The sequence below is a fragment of the Cherax quadricarinatus genome, chromosome 14 (assembly GCF_038502225.1).
Source record: "Cherax quadricarinatus isolate ZL_2023a chromosome 14, ASM3850222v1, whole genome shotgun sequence".
Classification (NCBI taxonomy): Eukaryota; Metazoa; Arthropoda; class Malacostraca; order Decapoda; family Parastacidae; genus Cherax; species Cherax quadricarinatus.
In genome coordinates, this window is record NC_091305.1 from 7,828,232 (window position 1) to 7,849,529 (window position 21,298).

General features: G+C 46.7%; 1 protein-coding gene and 1 long non-coding RNA gene across 3 annotated transcripts in view; one reads left to right on the forward strand and one right to left on the reverse strand.

Moving 5' to 3' along the window:
* sei (seizure) overlaps positions 1–21,298 on the reverse strand; it is a 668,222-nt gene that overhangs the window by 594,653 nt on the left and 52,271 nt on the right. The gene's annotated exons all lie outside the window — the stretch shown is intronic.
* LOC138852677 (uncharacterized) overlaps positions 1–21,298 on the forward strand; it is a 102,304-nt gene that overhangs the window by 70,230 nt on the left and 10,776 nt on the right. The window lies entirely within an intron of this gene.

A 21,298-nucleotide genomic window follows, 5' to 3' on the forward strand; every position in this document is an offset into this window, starting at 1 on the left:
TGCAATATACCCCAAGTGAAAAGTAGGGGCGCCATTAGTACACTAAAGGAAAACACAATAAGTGTCCAGGGCCCAAGACTGTCCAGCAGCCTCCCACTAGGCATAAAGGGAATTACCAATAGACTCCTGGCTGCCTTCAAGAGGGAGCTGGACAGATGATCATCCAGGCTGTGGGTCGTACGTTGGACTACGTGCGGCCAGCAGTAACAGCCTGGTTGATCAGGCCCTGATCCACCGAGAGGCTTGGTCAAGAAGTGGGCCGCGGGGGCGTCGACCCCCGGAACACCCTCCAAGTAGACTCCAGGTAAGGGAGGAGACGGAGACGGGCACAGAGACTCAGGGAGGTAGAGTGGGAAGAGTGTGAGACGATCAATGACGAGGCGATGAAAGGTGCAGTGAAAGATAAAAGAAAATAGAAACACATGAATGAGGGAGGGAGGGAGAGAGAGAGAATAAAGAATATCTAGAAGACGAAAGGAAAACTACAGATTCAGAAAGTCACCAGGCAGAGGTGTGGCTTCAGGTCACCAAGCACAGGTGTGGCTTCAGGTCACCAGGCACAGGTGTGGCTTCAGGTCACCAAGCATAAATGTGGCTGCAGATCACCAAACACAAGTGTGGCATCAGCAGGTCACACACACACACACACACAAATACACACACACACACACACACACACACACACACACACACACACACACACACACACATACACACACACATACACACACACACACACACACACACACACACACACACATACACACACATACACACACACATACACACATACACACACACAAACACACACACATACACACACATACACACACACACACACACACATACACACACATACACACACACACACACACACACACACAGAACACAAGAAGAAAGGAAGAAACTGAGAGAGATGGTACAAAGGCGAAAGGAGGAAAGAGAGGGGATGGAGAAGACAGACAGGAGATCCCAGACCCAGGAAGAAGATCTAATACAGCCTCCCTCACAACTTTCTATAGAAGCCTCCCAACCAGGTCAACCCCAGTGCAACCAAACACTCTAAATCAAAACACCCATGCCACATCCAATGCCCCCACCCACTACATTACAAACTTCACCCCCACAGCAACAACCCATAGTTCCTTACCAGGTCTCCCACTTCCCCAGCCCCAATATACTTCCCAGACCACAGTCTTAGAAAAGAAGTTGAAGGTGTGGTATACAAATGCAGATGGAATAACAAACAAGTATGAGGAGTGGCACGAAAGAATCAAAGAGACATCCCCAGACATAATAGCACTCACAGAAACAAAACTCACCAGAATAATAACAGATTCAATCTTTCCATCCGGATATCAAATCTTCAGGAAAGACAGAGGGAGGAGAGGGGGAGGAGTTGCACTGCTCATTAAAAACCAGTGGGGTTTTGAGAAAATGGAAGGAATGGATGGCATGGGCGAAAGGGACTACTTAGTAGGAACAATCCAGTCTGAGGGACATAAGGTGATAATTGCAGTAATGTACAACCCACCACAGAACTGCAGGAGGCCAAGAGAAGAATACGATGAGAGCAACAGAGCAATGATCAACACACTAGCCGAGGTGGCCAGGAGAGCACACATGGGGGGAGCAAAGTTACTAGTTATGGGTGATTTCAATCACAAGGAGATTGACTGGGAAAACCTGGAGCCCCATGGGGGTCCCGAAACATGGAGAGCCAAGATGATGGATGTGGTACTGGAGAACCTCATGCATCAACATGTTAGAGACACTACCAGAGAGAGAGGAGAGGATGAACCAGCAAGGTTGGACCTTGTATTCACCATGAGTAGTTCGGACATCGAGGGTATCATGTATGAAAGGCCCCTGGGAGCTAGTGATCATGTGGTTCTGTGCTTCGACTACATAGTTGAGCTCCAAGTGGAGAGAGTAGCAGGAATAGGCTGGGAAAAACCAAACTACAAAAGGGGGAACTACTCAGGCATGAGGAACTTCCTTCAAGACATTCAGTGGGAGAGGGAACTGACAGGAAAACCAGTACAAGAAATGATGGACTATGTAGCAACAAAATGCAAGGAGGCAGAGGAGAGGTTTGTTCCCAAGGGAAACAGAAATAATGGGAAGAACAGAACGAGTCCTTGGTTCACCCAAAGGTGTAGGGAGGCAAAAACTAGGTGTAATAGAGAATGGAAAAGGTACAGAAGACAGAGAACTCAGGAAAATAAAGAAATCAGCCGAAGAGCCAGAAACGAATATGCACAGATAAGAAGGGAGGCTCAGAGACAATATGAAAATGACATAGCATCAAAAGTAAAGACTGACCCGAAGCTGTTGTACAGCCACATCAGGAGGAAAACAACAGTCAAGGACCAGGTAATCAGACTGAGGAAGGGTGATGGGGAATTCACAAGAAACGACCGAGAGGTATGTCAGGAGCTCAACACAAGATTTAAAGAGGTATTTACAGTGGAAACCAGTAGGACTCCAAGAAATCAGAACAGAGGGGCACACCAGCAAGTGCTGGATGAGGTACATATAACCAAGGAGGAGGTGAAGAAGCTGCTATGCGAACTTGACACCTCAAAGGCGGTGGGACCAGACAACATCTCTCCATGGGTCCTTAAAGAGGGAGCAGAGATATTGTGTGAGCCATTAACAAAGATCTTCAACACATCATTTGAAACTGGGCAACTCCCTGAGGTATGGAAAATGGCAAATGTAGTCCCAATTTTTAAAAAGGGAGACAGACATGAGGCACTAAACTACAGACCTGTATCTCTAACGTGTATAGTATGCAAGGTCATGGAGAAGATCATCAGGAGGAGAGTGGTGGGGCACCTGGAAAGAAACAAGTGTATAATTGACAACCAGCACGGTTTCAGGGAAGGAAAATCCTGTGTCACAAACCTACTAGAGTTTTATGACAAGGTGACAGAAGTAAGACAAGAGAGAGAGGGGTGGATCGACTGCGTATTTTTGGACTGCAAGAAGGCTTTCGACACAGTTCCTCACAAGAGGTTACTGCAAAAGCTAGAGGACCAGGCACACATAACAGGAAAGGCACTGCAATGGATCAGAGAATATCTGACAGGGAGGAAACAACGAGTCATGGTACGCGACGAGGTGTCAGAGTGGGCGCCTGTGACAAGCGGGGTTCCACAGGGGTCAGTCCTAGGACCTGTGCTGTTCTTGGTATACGTGAACGACATAACGGAAGGGATAGACTCAGAAGTGTCCTTGTTTGCAGACGATGTGAAGTTAATGAGAAGAATCGAATCGGACGAGGATCAGGCAGGACTACAAAGAGATCTGGACAGGCTACAAGCCTGGTCCAGCAACTGGCTCCTAGAATTTAACCCTGCCAAATGCAAAGTCATGAAGATTGGGGAAGGGCAAAGAAGACCGCAGACACAATATAGTTTAGATGGCCAAAGACTGCAAACCTCACTAAAGGAAAAAGATCTGGGGGTGAGTATAACACCGAGCATATCTCCTGAGGCGCACATCAATCAGATAACTGCTGCAGCATACGGGCGCCTGGCAAACCTACGGATAGCGTTCCGATACCTCAGTAAGGATTCGTTTAAGACTCTGTACACCATCTACGTCAGGCCCATACTGGAGTATGCAGCACCAGTTTGGAATCCACACCTAGTCAAGCACGTCAAGAAATTAGAGAAAGTGCAAAGGTTTGCAACAAGACTAGTCCCAGAGCTACGGGGATTGTCCTATGAAGAAAGGTTGAGGGAAATCGGCCTGACGACACTGGAGGCCAGGAGGGTCAGGGGAGACATGATAACGACATATAAAATACTGCGCGGAATAGACGAGGTGGACAAAGACGGGATGTTCCAGAGATGGGACACAGACACAAGAGGTCACAATTGGAAGTTGAAGACTCAGATGAATCAAAGGGATGTTAGGAAGTATTTCTTCAGTCATAGAGTAGTCAGGCCATGGAATAGCCTAGAAAGTGATGTGGTGGAGGCAGGAACCATACATAGTTTTAAGGCGAGGTATGATAGAGCTCATGGGGCAGGGAGAGAGAGGACCTAGTAGCAATCAGCGAAGAGGCGGGGCCAGGAGCTGTGACTCGACCCCTGCAACCACAAATAGGTGAGTACACACACACACACACACACACACACACACACACACACACACACACACACACACACACACACACACACACACACACAAGCACAGGTGTGATCTTGGGGTGAGTATAACACCAGGCACATCTCCTGAAGCGCACATCAACCAAATAACTGCTGCAGCATATGGGCGCCTAGCAAACCTCAGAACAGCATTCCGACATCTTAATAAGGAATCGTTCAGGACCCTGTACACCGTATACGTTAGGCCCATATTGGAGTATGCGGCACCAGTTTGGAACCCACACCTAGCCAAGCACGTAAAGAAACTAGAGAAAGTGCAAAGGTTTGCAACAAGACTAGTCCCAGAGCTAAGAGGTATGTCCTACGAGGAGAGGTTAAGGGAAATCAACCTGACGACACTGGAGGACAGGAGAGATAGGGGGGACATGATAACGACATACAAAATACTGAGAGGAATTGACAAGGTGGACAAAGACAGGATGTTCCAGAGATTGGACACAGTAACAAGGGGACACAGTTGGAAGCTGAAGACACAGATGAATCACAGGGATGTTAGGAAGTATTTCTTCAGCCACAGAGTAGTCAGTAAGTGGAATAGTTTGGGAAGCGATGTAGTGGAGGCAGGATCCATACATAGCTTTAAGCAGAGGTATGATAAAGCTCACGGCTCAGGGAGAGTGACCTAGTAGCGATCAGTGAAGAGGCGGGGCCAGGAGCTCGGACTCGACCCCCGCAACCTCAACTAGGTGAGTACAACTAGGTGAGTACAGGCTGGGTGGAGGCTCCACACTGGCGCTCACACCAAAGCATTAAATTGACAAGTGTCCAATATGGTTTCTTAAGTAAATAATAAAATACTGAAAGAAGGAAACTGAATGACGAGGAATTCCACAAGATGGAAGGATTAGCCAGTGTGTGTCAGGAAGCTTCAGCAAGGTTCATACCAATATAGAGTGTATATTGCCAAGGAAGCTTTGGCTTCAGTAACCCAGGGCTGAAGTGATTACCGCAGGAACATGAGTAAGGTACATACAAGAACAACAAAGGACAATGAAGCAAGCACATGCGAGATACCACTGTATATGCAGAGGGAGCAGAAATTAAGAAAAGAAAATAAAGAGAATCAAAATCTTCGTCTCTCACAGCCTCACGAGAAGAAAGATGAGAGCGAAAGTCAGCTGAATGCTAAGAAGTGGTCTTCAAGATGCAAGGAGATATTCACTGAGGCGGCGGCACGATGCTAGGACCTCCTTCAACAACACTACGCACCGCATGTCCTTCAAATTATGAAGTACAGAGCTGCATAAAGTTCACACTTGGTGACGCAGGATCAGAAAGTCGAGAAGGTTCAGGCAATAAGGACAGTCCTGGGGTTGATAGGACTAGGCAACAGCAAGGACTAATTTAGCCTGACGAACTTACAAGACACAAAGACCAGTGAAGACATGTTTACAATGTACAAGATAAGATTTAACATGATGCATCACGACAAACAAGTGGAAATAAGTTACTCTGTCTATGTTTTTTGGTGGGGGTTATCATAGGTAATTTAGACTATGTACGATAATTGCATTTACGTGTACCTGTGCCTAGATAAACTTATTTATTTATTGGACGACACAGCGGGGACACAGATTAAAGTTGAACACACAGATGAACCACAGAGACAATAGGAAAACCTCCTTTAGTCTTCAAGGTAGGAGTGGAATGAGTTAGCAAGGAGGGATGCGTACTCCATACGTATTTAATTTGTCCAGTGTGCCGCCAGCAGCAACGGTCTGGTTAACCCAGTAAACACTAGACAAGCCTGGCCCAGGGCTGAGCTATGAGAGTAGGAAAATTCTAGAAAAACCATTAAAGGTATATCAAAGGTAAAAGTGGACCCAGGAGGCCAGAAACCTTTGTAGCTGATGGAGTGAAAGTTAAGGTTAAGGCAAGACGCGAACCCTGACTAGTGCACACACACATTGCACTGCAAGAAGGCCTTCGACACAGTTCCTCACAAGAGGTTAATGAAAAAGCTAGAGGATCAGTAACACATAACAGGAAAGGCACTGCAATGGATCAGAGAATATCTGACAGGGAGGCAACAACGAGTTATGGTACGTGACGAGGTGTCAGAGTGGGCGCCTGTGACGAGCGGGATTCCACAGGGGTCAGTCCTAGGACCTGTGCTGTTCTTGGTATAAGTGAATGACAAAACAGAAGGGACAGACTCAGAAGTGTCCTTGTTTGCAGATGATGTGAAGTTAATGAGGAGAATTAATTCGGATGAGGATCAGGGAGGACTACAAAGAGACCTGGAAAGGTTGCAAGCCTGATCCAGCAACTGGCTCCTTGAATTTAACTCCGCCAAATGCAAAGTCATGAAGATCGGAGAAGGGTAAAGAAGACCGCAGAGAGAGTATAGTCCTACGAAGAAAGGCTAAGGGAAATCGGCCTGATGACACTGGAGGACAGGAGGGTCAGGGGAGACATGATAACGACATATAAAATGCTGCGAGGCATTAACAAAGTGGACAAAGACAGGATGTTCCAGAGATGGGACACAGAAACAAGGGGTCACAATTGGAAGTTCAAGACTCCTATGAGTCAAAGGGATGTTAGGAAGTATTTCTTCAGTCATAGAGTTGTCTGGAAGTGGAACAGCCTAGAAAGTGACGTAGTGGGGGGAGGAACCATACATAGTTTTAAGACGAAGTTTGATAAAGCTCATCGAGCAGGGAGAAAGAGGACCTAGTAGCAATCAGTGAAGAAGCGGGGGCCAGGAGCTATGAATCGACCCCTGCAACCACATATAGGTGAATATATATACACACACACACACGTACACACACACACACACACACACACACACACACACACACACCCTACAATCCATACCCACAGCCTCCACCCAACACCAAGCTATAGAACCCCACAGTATGCCACCAGGTCTCCCACCCTCACAGGCCCCCCAAACCACAGTGTTGGAAAGGAAACTGAAGGTATGGTACACAAACGCTGATGGAATAACAAATAAGTGGGAGGAGTGGCAAGAAAGAGTCAAAGAAGCATCACCGGACATCATAGCTCTCACAGAAACCAAGCTTACAGGTATGATAACAGATGCCATCTTTCCAACGGGATACCAAATCCTGAGGAAAGACAGAGGGAACAGGGGGGGTGGAGGAGTGGCGTTGCTGATCAAAAATCGCTGGAATTTTGATGAGCTGGAGAGAGAAGATAGCGGAGAAGAAAGTGATTACATAGTGGGAACACTTCACTCTGGAGGTCCCAAGGTGGTAATAGCAGTGATGTATAACCCACCACAGAACAGCAGGAGGCCAAGGCAAGAGTACGACGAGAGCAATAGAGCGATGGTTGACACACTGGCTAGAGTGGCCAGAAGAGCTCATGCATGCAGGGCAAAGCTCCTGATCATGGGTGACTTTAACCACAAGGAGATAGATTGGGAGAACTTGGACCCACATGGGGGCCAAGATACTTGGAGGGCTAAGATGATGGAGGTGGTACTGGAGAACTTCATGTACCAACACGTAAGGGACACTACAAGAGAGAGAGGAGAGGATGAACCAGCAAGGCTGGACTTAGTATTCACCTTCAGTAGTGCAGATATCGAGGACATCACATATGAAAGACCCCTTGGGGCCAGTGACCATGTGGTTGTAAGCTTCGAATACACAGTAGAGCTACAAGTGGAGGGAGAAGCAGGAAGGCCAGGACGAATGAAGCCAAACTACAAGAAAGGGGACTACACAGGAATGAGGAACTACCTGAATGGGGTTCAGTGGGACAGAGAACTGGCAGGGAAACCAGTTAATGAGATGATGGAATATGTAGCAATAAAATGCAAGGAGGCTGAGGAGAGGTTTGTACCCAAGGGTAACAGGAGTAATGAAAAAGCCAGGATGAGCCCATGGTTTACCCAAAGGTGCAGGGAGGCAAAAACCAAGTGTGCTAGGGAATGGAAGAAATATAGAAGGCAAAGGACCCAGGAGAATAAGGAGAACAGTCGTAGAGCCAGAAATGAATATGCACAGATAAGAAGGGAGGCCCAAAGACAATATGAAAATGACATAGCAGCGAAAGCCAAATCTGACCCGAAACTGTTGTACAGCCACATCAGGAGGAAAACAACAGTCAAGGACCAGGTAATCAGGCTAAGGAAGGAAGGAGGAGAGACAACAGGAAATGACCGGGAAGTATGTGAAGAACTCAACAAGAGATTCAAAGAAGTGTTCACAGAGGAGACAGAAGGGACTCCAGAAAGACGGAGAGGTGGGGCACACCACCAAGTGCTGGACACAGTGCACACAACCGAGGAAGAAGTGAAGAGGCTTCTGAGTGAGCTAGATACCTCAAAGGCAATGGGGCCAGATAACATCTCCCCATGGGTATTGAGAGAGGGAGCAGAGGCGCTATGTGTACCCCTAACAACAATATTCAATACATCTATCGAAACAGGGAGATTGCCTGAGGCATGGAAGACAGCAAATGTAGTCCCAATCTTTAAAAAAGGAGACAGACATGAAGCATTAAACTACAGACCAGTGTCACTGACATGTATAGTATGCAAAATCATGGAGAAGATTATCAGGAGAAGAGTGGTGGAACACCTAGAAAGGAATGATCTCATCAACAGCAGCCAGCATGGTTTCAGGGACGGGAAATCCTGTGTCACAAACCTACTGGAGTTCTATGACATGGTGACAGCAGTAAGACAAGAGAGAGAGGGGTGGGTGGATTGCATTTTCTTGGACTGCAAGAAGGCGTTTGACACAGTTCCACACAAGAGATTGGTGCAAAAACTGGAGGACCAAGCAGGGATAACAGGGAAGGCACTACAATGGATCAGGGAATACTTGTCAGGAAGACAGCAGCGAGTCATGGTACGTGGCGAGGTGTCAGAGTGGGCACCTGTGACCAGCGGGGTCCCGCAGGGGTCAGTCCTAGGACCAGTGCTGTTTCTGGTATTTGTGAACGACATGACGGAAGGAATAGACTCTGAGGTGTCCCTGTTTGCAGATGACGTGAAGTTGATGAGAAGAATACACTCGATCGAAGACCAGGCAGAACTACAAAGGGATCTGGACAGGCTGCAGAACTGGTCCAGCAATTGGCTCCTGGAGTTCAATCCCACCAAGTGCAAAGTCATGAAGATTGGGGAAGGGCAAAGAAGGCCGCAGACGGAGTACAGTCTAGGGGGTCAGAGACTACAAACCTCACTCAAGGAAAAAGATCTTGGGGTGAGTATAACACCAGGCACATCTCCTGAAGCGCACATCAACCAAATAACTGCTGCAGCATATGGGCGCCTAGCAAACCTCAGAACAGCATTCCGACATCTTAATAAGGAATCGTTCAGGACCCTGTACACCGTATACGTTAGGCCCATATTGGAGTATGCGGCACCAGTTTGGAACCCACACCTAGCCAAGCACGTAAAGAAACTAGAGAAAGTGCAAAGGTTTGCAACAAGACTAGTCCCAGAGCTAAGAGGTATGTCCTACGAGGAGAGGTTAAGGGAAATCAACCTGACGACACTGGAGGACAGGAGAGATAGGGGGGACATGATAACGACATACAAAATACTGAGAGGAATTGACAAGGTGGACAAAAACAGGATGTTCCAGAGATTGGACACAGTAACAAGGGGACACAGTTGGAAGCTAAAGACACAGATGAATCACAGGGATGTTAGGAAGTATTTCTTCAGCCACAGAGTAGTCAGTAAGTGGAATAGTTTGGGAAGCGATGTAGTGGAGGCAGGATCCATACATAGCTTTAAGCAGAGGTACGACAAAGCTCACGGCTCAGGGAGAGTGACCTAGTAGCGATCAGTGAAGAGGCGGGGCCAGGAGCTCGGACTCGACCCCCGCAACCTCAACTAGGTGAGTACAACTAGGTGAGTACACACACACACACACACACACACACACACACACACACACGTACACACACACACACACACACACACACACACACACACACACACACACACACGTACACACACACACACACACACACACACGTACACACACACACACACACACACACACGTACACACACACACACGTACACACACACACACGTACACACACACACACGTACACACACACACACACACACACACACGTACACACACACACACACACACACACACGTACACACACACACACGTACACACACACACACGTACACACACACACACGTACACACACACACACACACACACACACACACGTACACACACACACACACACACACACACACACACACGTACACACACACACACACACACACACACACACACACACACAGTGTCTGGGAAGAATAACTTTAAAACAGCTGAGGTGAGGCAATAAATCAACGGGACGCGGATAATGGAAATTTCCATTAATCCGAAATCTTTGCGAACCATCCAAGGACCCCACGATGGACCCCACCATGAACAGCACCATGGACCCCACCATGAACAGCATGGAACCCACCATGAACCCCACCATGGACCCCACCATGAACAGCACCATGGACCTTACCATGAACAGCATGGACCCCACCATGGACCCCACCAGGAACAGCACCATGGACCCCACCATGAACCCCACCTTGGTACCCCACCATTTACAGCACCATGGACCCCACCATGAACAGCACCATGAACCCCACCATGAACAGCATGGACCCCACCAAGAACAGCACCATGGACTCCACCATGAACCCCACCATGGACCTCACCAGGAACAGCACAATGGACCCCACCATGAGCAGCACCATGGACCCCACCATGAACAGCACTATGGACCCCACTATGAACACAACCATGGACCCCACCATGAACACCAATCTCACCATGAACCCCACCATGAACAGACCATGAACCCCACCATGAACAGCATCATGGACCCCACCATGAACAGAACCATGGACCCCACCATGGACCCCACCATGAACCCCACCATGGACCCCACCATGAACAGCACCATGGACCCCACCATGAACCCCTCCATGAACAGTACCATGGACCCCACCATGAACCACTCCATGAACAGCGCCATGGACCACATCATGAACAGCACCATGGACCTCACCATGAACCCCACCATGGACCCCACCATGAACAGTACCATGTACCCCACCATAGGCCTCATCACGAACCTTGGAGACCAATTCTTCCTTGCTAGTGAGACAGAAGGTGATCCACGCCATTTTTTCACTGTTATTTCCTTGTGTTCCATCACACTTCTTCCCTTTGGTATCTTTCACGCTCTCCTGCGTCGTCAGGAGCCGTGCAATGTTGCAAGACAGCAACAAATAGGAGGGTAAATTCTCCGAGACAAGGCAGAAGGTATCAATGGCGACCCACGACTAATCACCTCACACTCCTCGTCTTCCACCTTTCTCTGCACTGGACTGAAGAAGCCTCTGATTGACGAAACGTTTCCAGAGTAAAGATACCCAAATGTTGCACTCGTGTTCCATATATAATATAAAATATGGGTGTCAGTCGTGCTGAAAACAATACATAGCCTATTATCCCCCTGGGTTACACCCCTTCAATTACAGTGGGAACTTCCCTCCTCCCCTACTTCCCTTCGTTTACCTCCCCTTTACAACAGTGGCGCTTTCTCTATCCCCTTCCCTTCTTTTCCGTCCCCGTTCCCTCTTATCCCGTCCCCCTTTCCTTCTATCCCATACATACATACATACACTATCACATATATACATACAAATACATACAGGCAAACATATACATACATACATATACATACATACATACATGCATATACATATATACATGCATACACATACATACACATACATACACATACATATATACACACATACATACACACATATATCAGAGAGATATTAGGAAGTATTTCTTCAGTCATAGAGTTGTAAGGCAGTGGAATAGCCTAGAAAATGACGTAGTGGAGGCGGGAACAATACACAGTTTTAAGACGAGGTTTGATAAAGCTCATGGAGCGGGGAGAGAGAGGACCCAGTAGCAACCGGTGAAGAGGCGGGGCCAGGAGCTAAGACTCGACCCCTGCAACCACAAATAGGTGAGTACAAATAGGTGAGTACGTACATAAAACATGTACACAGAATATAACATTTACATTGTTTTTTCACTGTAAAATTTAGTGATATATTAAGTTTGAGAGGAGAATTACAAGAGTGACGCAGCTCGGGCACGGACACGGCAAAAATAATTTATTGAGAATAACACAACAGAGCTCAGCTTAAGTAAGCTTACATGAGACATAAGCTCAGCTTACAGGAACTCTAACTGTTTACGTCACCCGTCTCGCTTACATTACCTGTCTCATTTACATTACCTGTCTCGTTTATATTACCTGTCTCACTTACATTACCTGTCTCACATTACCAGTCTCACTTACATTACTTATCTCGCTTACATTACCTGTCTCAATTACATCACCTGTCTCATTTTCTCTTACTAGTGTCTCATTCTCTCCGTTTTCTCTGTTGCTCTGACGAGCGTAACAGTGACACAACACTGGCACTCGTTGACACGATACTGGGATGGTTGGAGCAAACCTACTGGTCCAAGCAAACAATACCAGGATGGTTGTATACAGCAGACCTACTGGTCTAAGCAGACAATACCAGGATGGTTGTATACAACAGACCTACTGGTCCAAGCAGACAATACCAGGATGTTTGTATACAACAGGCCTACTGGTCCAAGCAGACAATACCAGGATGTTTGTATACAACAGACCTACTGGTCCAAGTTTTTCAAACCATTCATCACAATACCAGGATGTTTGTATACAACAGACCTACTGGTCCAAGCAGACAATACCAGGATGGTTGTATACAACAGACCTACTGGTCCAAGCAGACAATACCAGGATGGTTGTATACAACAGACCTACTGGTCCAAGCAGACAATACCAGGATGTTTGTATACAACAGACCTACTGGTCCAAGCAGACAATACCAGGATGGTTGTATACAACAGACCTACTGGTCCAAGCAGACAACACCAGGATGGTTGTATACAACAGACCTACTGGTCCAAGCAGACAATACCAGGATGTTTGTATACAACAGACCTACTGGTCCAAGCAGACAACACCAGGATGGTTGTATACAACAGACCTACTGGTCCAAGCAGACAATACCAGGATGTTTGTATACAACAGACCTACTGGTCCAAGCAGACAATACCAGGATGTTTGTATACAACAGACCTACTGGTCCAAGCAGACAATACCAGGATGGTTGTATACAACAGACCTACTGGTCCAAGCAGACAATACCAGGATGGTTGTATACAACAGACCTACTGGTCCAAGCAGACAATACCAGGATGTTTGTATACAACAGACCTACTGGTCCAAGCAGACAACACCAGGATGGTTGTATACAACAGACCTACTGGTCCAAGCAGACAACACCAGGATGGTTGTATACAACAGACCTACTGGTCCAAGCAGACAATACCAGGATGTTTGCATACAACAGACCTACTGGTCCAAGCAGACAACACCAGGATGGTTGTATACAACAGACCTACTGGTCCAAGCAGACAACACCAGGATGGTTGTATACAACAGACCTACTGGTCCAAGCAGACAACACCAGGATGGTTGTATACAACAGACCTACTGGTCCAAGCAGACAACACCAGGATGGTTGTATACAACAGACCTACTGGTCCAAGCAGACAACACCAGGATGGTTGTATACAACAGACCTACTGGTCCAAGCAGACAACACCAGGATGGTTGTATACAGCAGACCTACTGGTCCAAGTAGACACCAGGTTGTAGTATGTTGGTAACATTACTGATAATGTGTCAGGAAGAACATCTGCAACTAAGGTGACATTTTGTTGTGGTAAGCTTTGTCAAGCTTACCATAATAAGCTTTACAAGCTGTGTTGACTGAATTATACGCTATGTTGAATGAAGTACAAACTGTATTGAATAAAGTATACGCTATGTTGACTGAGCTATAAGCTATGTTGACTGAGCTATAAGCTATGTTGACTGAGCTATAAGCTATGTTGACTGAGCTATAAGCTATGTTGACTGAGCTATAAGCTATGTTGACTGAGCTATAAGCTATGTTGACTGAGCTATAAGCTATGTTGACTGAGCTATAAGCTATGTTGACTGAGCTATAAGCTATGTTGACTGAGTTATAAGCTATGTTGACTGAGCTACAAGCTATGTTGACTGAGTTATAAGCTATGTTGGCTGAGTTATAAGCTATGTTGACTGAGTTATAAGCTATGTTGACTGAGCTATAAGCTATGTTGACTGAGTTATAAGCTATGTTGACTGAGCTATAAGGTATGTTGACTGAGCTATAAGCTATGTTGACTGAGCTATAAGCTATGTTGACTGAGTTATAAGCTATGTTGACTGAGTTATAAGCTATGTTGACTGAGTTATAAGGTATGTTTACTGAGCTATAAGCTATGTTGACTGAGTTATAAGCTATGTTGACTGAGCTATAAGCTATGTTGACTGAGCTATAAGCTATGTTGACTGAGTTATAAGCTATGTTGTCTGAACTATAAGCTATGTTGACTGAGCTATAAGCTATGTTGACTGAGCTATAAGCTATGTTGACTGAGTTATAAGCTATGTTGACTGAGCTATAAGCTATGTTGACTGAGTTATAAGCTATGTTGACTGAGTTATAAGCTATGTTGACTGAGTTATAAGCTATGTTGACTGAGTTATAAGCTATGTTGACTGAGTTATAAGCTATGTTGACTGAGCTATAAGCTATGTTGACTGAGTTATAAGCTATGTTGACTGAGCTATAAGCTATGTTTACTGAGCTATAAGCTATGTTGACTGAGTTATAAGCTATGTTGACTGAGCTATAAGCTATGTTGACTGAGCTATAAGCTATGTTGACTGAGTTATAAGCTATGTTGACTGAGCTATAAGCTATGTTGACTGAGCTATAAGCTATGTTGACTGAACTATAAGCTATGTTGACTGAGTTATAAGCTATGTTGACTGAGTTATAAGCTATGTTGACTGAGCTATAAGCTATGTTGACTGAGCTATAAGCTATGTTGACTGAGCTATAAGCTATGTTGACTGAGTTATAAGCTATGTTCACTGAGCTATAAGCTATGTTCACTGAGCTATAAGCTATGTTGACTGAGCTATAAGCTATGTTGACTGAGTTATAAGCTATGTTGACTGAGCTATAAGCTATGTTGACTGAGCTATAAGCTATGTTGACTGAGCTATAAGCTATGTTGACTGAGTTATAAGCTATGTTGACTGAGTTATAAGCTATGTTGACTGAGTTTAAGCTATGTTGACTGAGCTATAAGCTATGTTGACTGAGCTATAAGCTATGTTGACTGAGCTATAAGCTATGTTGACTGAGCTATAAGCTATGTTGACTGAGCTATAAGCTATGATGACTGAGCTATAAGCTATGTTGACTGAACTATAAGCTATGTTGACTGAGCTATAAGCTATGTTGACTGAACTATAAACCAATCATAAGAAACCTTCTTCAGTCACTGAATGTAAACAGCAAAATTAAACACAGTTAGCAAATTGGGACTTACTGTTTGAGAGCCAATAAGAGTGCCAGTTATGACAATAAGAGTGCCAGTTATGACAATAAGAGTGCCAGTTATACATTTGGGAAAACCACACCAGTGCTGAAAGTTTGAGGCCGATCAGAAGAGGCATTCTCCAGTTATGGTGAGGATTCCAAAGATTATATTGAAAATGGTATAAAATACCGAGAAGTTGATGATTAAGCAACAAGTGCAACAGTTTAGTATCGTTATCGTTGAAGCGTTTCGTCTACACAGTAGGTTTCTTCAGTCAAATACAGATGCAGCAGGTGTAGCAGTGAAAAGATGATGTAATCAGTCCATCAATCTTGGAGAAATAGTATTTGAGATGGTAAGTCCCTCAGGTGGTCAGTCTCTCAGGTGGTCAGTGTCTCAGGTGGTTAGTCTCTCAGGTGGTCAGTCTCTCAGGTAGTCAGTCTCTCAGGTGGTCAGTCTCTCAGGTGGTCAGTCTCTCAGGTGGTCAGTCCCTCAGGTGGTCAGTCTCTCAGGTGGTCAGTCCCTCAGGTGGTCTCTCTCTCAGGTGGTCAGTTTCTCAGGTGGTCAGTCCCTCAGGTGGTTAGTCTCTCAGGTGGTCAGTCATTCAGGTGGTTAGTCTCTCAGGTGGTCAGTCCCTCAGGTGGTCAGTCTCTCAGATGGTCAGTTTCTCAGGTGGTTAGTCTCTCGGGTGGTCAGTCTCTCAGGTGGTCAGTCCCTCAGGTGGTCAGTTTCTCAGGTGATCAGTTTCTCAGGTGGTCAGTCTCTCAGGTGGTTAGTCTCTCAGGTGGTCAGTCCCTCAGGTGGTCAGTCCCTCAGACGGTAAGTCTCTCAGGTGGTCAGTCTCTCAGGTGGTCAGTCTCTCAGGTGGTCAGTCTCTCAGGTGGTCAGTCTCTCAGGTGGTCAGTCTCTCAGGTGGTCAGTCTCTCAGGTGGCTAGTCTCTCAGGTGGTCAGTCCCTCAGGTGGTCAGTCCCTCAGGTGGTCAGTCTCTTAGGTGGTCAGTCTCTCAGGTGGTCAGTCCCTCAGGTGGTCAGTCTCTCAGTTGGTCAGTCTCTTAGGTGGTCAGTCTATCAGGTGGTCAGTCTCTCAGGTTGTCAGTCTCTCAGGTGGTCAGTCTCTCAGGTGGTCAGTCCCTCAGGTGGTTAGTCTCTCAGGTGGTCAGTCCCTCAGGTGGTCAGTCCCTCAGGTGGTCAGTCCCTCAGGTGGTCAGTCTCTCAGGTGGTTAGTCTCTCAGGTAGTTAGTCTCTCAGGTGGTCAGTCTCTCAGGTGGCCAGTCTCTCAGGTAGTCAGTCCCTCAGGTGGTCAGTCCCTCAGGTGGTTAGTCTCTCAGGTGGTCAGTGTCTAAGGTGGTCAGTGTCTCAGGTGGTCAGTCTCTCAGGTGGTCAGTCCCTCAGGTGGTCAGTGTCTCAGGTGGTCAGTCTCTCAGGTGGTCCGTCTCTCAGATGGTCAGTCTCTCAGGTGGTCAGTCCCTCAGGAGGTCAGTCTCTCAGGTGGCCAGTCTCTCAGGTGGTCAGTCTCTCAGGTGGTCAGTCTCTCAGGTGGTCAGTCTCTCAGGTGGTCAGTCTCTCAGGTGGTCAGTCCCTCAGCTGGTTAGTCTCTCAGGTGGTTAGTCTCTCAGGTGGTCAGTCTCTCAGGTGGTCAGTCCCTCAGGTGGTCAGTCTCACAGGTGGTCAGTCCCTCAGGTGGTCAGTCTCTCATGTGATCAGTCTCTCAGATGGTCAGTGTCTCAGGTGGTCAGTGTCTCAGGTGGTCAGTCTCTCAGGTGGTTAGTCTCTCAGGTGGTCAATCTCTCAGGTGGTCAGTTTCTCAGGTGGTCAGTCTCTCAGGTGGTCAGTCTCTCAGGTGGTCAGTTTCTCAGGTGGTTAGTCTCTCAGGTGGTTAGTCTCTCAGGTGGTCAGTCTCTCAGGTGGTCAGTCTCTCAGGTGGTCAGTCTCTCAGGTGGTCAGTTTCTCAGGTGGTTAGTCTCTCAGGTGGTCAGTCTCTCAGGTGGTCAGTCTCTCAGGTGGTCAGTCTCTCAGGTGGTCAGTCTCTCAGGTGGTCAGTCTCTCAGGTGGTCAGTTTCTCAGGTGGTTAGTCTCTCAGGTGGTCAGTTTCTCAGGTGGTCAGTCTCTCAGGTGGTCAGTTTCTCAGGTGGTCAGTCTCTCAGGTGGTCAGTTTCTCAGGTGGTCAGTCTCTCAGGTGGTCAGTCTCTCAGGTGGTCAGTCTCTCAGGTGGTCAGTCTCTCAGGTGGTCAGTCTCTCAGGTGGTCAGTCTCTCAGGTGGTCAGTCTCTCAGGTGGTCAGTCTCTCAGGTGGTCCGTCTCTCAGGTGGTCAGTCTCTCAGGTGGTCAGTCCCTCAGGTGGTCAGTCTCTCAGGTGGTCAGTCCCTCATACGTTTCTCCAGTCACTTCTGAAGCTGCCTCTTTCTGAACGGTTGAAGCTCCGCCACTGAGGATATTTTAAATTATCTCAGCCATCCCAGGATGCTGGCAATGATGCCGTAAACTACTCTGGTCACAGTTTACGGTCGACGCAGTCACTCGTCCAGTTACTGGGCACACCCAACACCGCTAAACAAATTTCAAGACGTAGGACCATTAAATGAAGCTTATGTGCTCAAGCAGGCGCTCACACACCGTCTTAGAGCACGATGGGTAATATTAATTAACATTCTAATATTTCAACGTATATGGAATCATTGTGTGTGTGTGTGTGTGTGTGTGTGTGTGTGTGTGTGTGTGTGTGTGTGTGTGTGTGTGTGTGTGTCAATCACAGTCATTTATGTTTCACATATATAATTTATAGCACAGTTATGGTGGTGTTCTATACCAGATTTGTTACTCTCACACTGTTAGTTATCAGATCTCAGTTTGTCTTCCTCCAGTCTCCTGTTATTATTTCTCTCCCTCTATTATATTTTTTTTTTAGTATTTCCTAGCTTCATCTTCCTGTCTGGAAATACTGTATTTGTCTACTGTTTACAGTGTGTTGTGGTTCGCCCACTTAGTTTTTTACCGTGTTGCTCGCCCTCTTACTTGTTTACAGTGTATCGTTACTCGCCATCTTAGCATAGTTCTTTAGTGTGTCTCGCCTCGTCCTATAGCTTAGTTGTTTATAGTGTTTCGTGACTCGCTATCGTAACTTAGTTGTTTACAGTGTGTCGTGGCTCGCTATCTTAGTTGTTTACAGTGTGTCGTGGCTCGCTATCTTAGTTGTTTACAGTGTGTCGTGGCTCGCTATCTTAGTTGTTTACAGTGTGTCGTGGCTCGCTATCTTAGTTGTTTACAGTGTGTCGTGGCTCGCCATCTTAGTTATTTACAGTGCCGTGGCTCGCCATCTTAGTTGTTTACAGTGAGTCGTGGCTCGCCATCTTAGTTGTTTTCAGTGTGTCGTGGCTCGCCATCTTAGTTGTTTTCAGTGTGTCGTGGCTCGCCATCTTAGTTGTTTTCAGTGTGTCGTGGCTCGCCATCTTAGTTGTTTTCAGTGTGTCGTGGCTCGCCATCTTAGTTGTTTTCAGTGTGTCGTGGCTCGCCATCTTAGTTGTTTTCAGTGTGTCGTGGCTCACCATCTTAGTAGTTTACAGTGTGTCGTGGCTCGCCATCTTAGTTGTTTTCAGTGTGTCGTGGCTCGCCATCTTAACTCACAAGCGTGTCAACTGCTTCATTAATAATCCTAATCTCGCTAATCTCACGACAATTATTTACAGTTCTGGTAATGAAAAAAAAAATCTAAAAAAATCTGAACATTTTTAAAACATTTTCCCTGACCCAATATTTTTGTTCCTCCATTAATGTCCAAGTTTACCCTGACGTTAATTATATACTGAGACCACACTGCCAACACTACACTGAGACCACACTGCCAACACTACACTGAGACCACACTGCCAACACTACACTGAGACCACACTGCCAACACTACACTGAGACCACACTGCCAACACTACACTGAGACCACACTGCCAACACTACACTGAGACCACTCTGCCAACACTACACTGAGACCACACTGCCAACACTACACTGAGACCACACTGCCAACACTACACTGAGACTACACTGTTAACACTACACTGAGACCACACTGCCAACACTACACTGAGACCACACTGCCAACACTACACTGAGACCACACTGCCAACACTACACTGAGACCACACTGCCAACACTACACTGAGACCACACTGCCAACACTACACTGAGACCACTCTGCCAACACTATACTGAGACCACACTGTTAACACTACACTGAGACCACACTGTTAACACTACACTGAGACCACACTGTCAACACTACACTGAGACCACACTGCCAACAGTACACTGAGACCACACTGTTAACACTACACTGAGACCACACTGCCAACACTACACTGAGACCACACTGCCAACACTACACTGAGACCACACTGCCAACACTACATTGAGACCACACTGCCAACACTATACTGAGACCACACTGTTAACACTACACTGAGACCACACTGTTAACACTACACTGAGACCACACTGTCAACACTACACTGAGACCACACTGCCAACAGTACACTGAGACCACACTGACACTACTATACTGAGACCACACTGCCAACACTATACTGAGGCCACACTTCCAACACTACACTGAGACCACAATGCCAACACTACACTGAGACCACACTGCCAACACTACATTGAGACCACACTGTTAACACTACACTGATACCACACTGTCAACACTACACTGAGACCACACTGCCAACACTACATTGAGACCACACTGCCAACACTACACTGAGACCACACTGTTAACATTACACTGAGACCACAATGCCAACACTACACCGAGACAACACTGTTAACACTACACTGAGACCACACTGTTAACACTACACTGAGACCACACTGCCAACACTACATTGAGACCACACTGCCAACACTACACTGAGACCACACTGCCAACACTACACTGAGACCACACTGCCAACACTACACTGAGACCACACTGCCAACACTACACTGAGACCACACTGCCAACACTACACTGAGACCACACTGTTAACACTACACTGAGACAACACTGCCAACACTACACTGAGACCACACTGTTAACACTACACTGAGACCACACTGTTAACACTACACTGAGACCACACTCCCAACACTACATTGAGACCACACTGCCAACACTACACTGAGACCACACTGCCAACACTACACTGAGACCACACTGCCAACACTACACTGAGACCACACTGCCAACACTACACTGAGACCACACTGCCAACACTATACTGAGACCACACTGCCAACATTACACTGAGACCACACTGCCAACACTATACTGAGACCACACTGCCAACACTACGCTGAGACCACACTGCCAATACTACATTGAGACCACACTGCCAACACCACATTGAGACCACACTGCCAACACTACATTGAGACCACACTGCCAACACTACACCAAGACCACACTACCAACACTACACTGAGACCACACTGCCAACACTACACTGAGACCACACTGCCAACATTACACTGAAACCACACTGCCAACACTACACGGAGACCACACTGCCAACACTACACTGAGACCACACTGCCAACACTACACTGAGACTACACTGCCAACACTACAC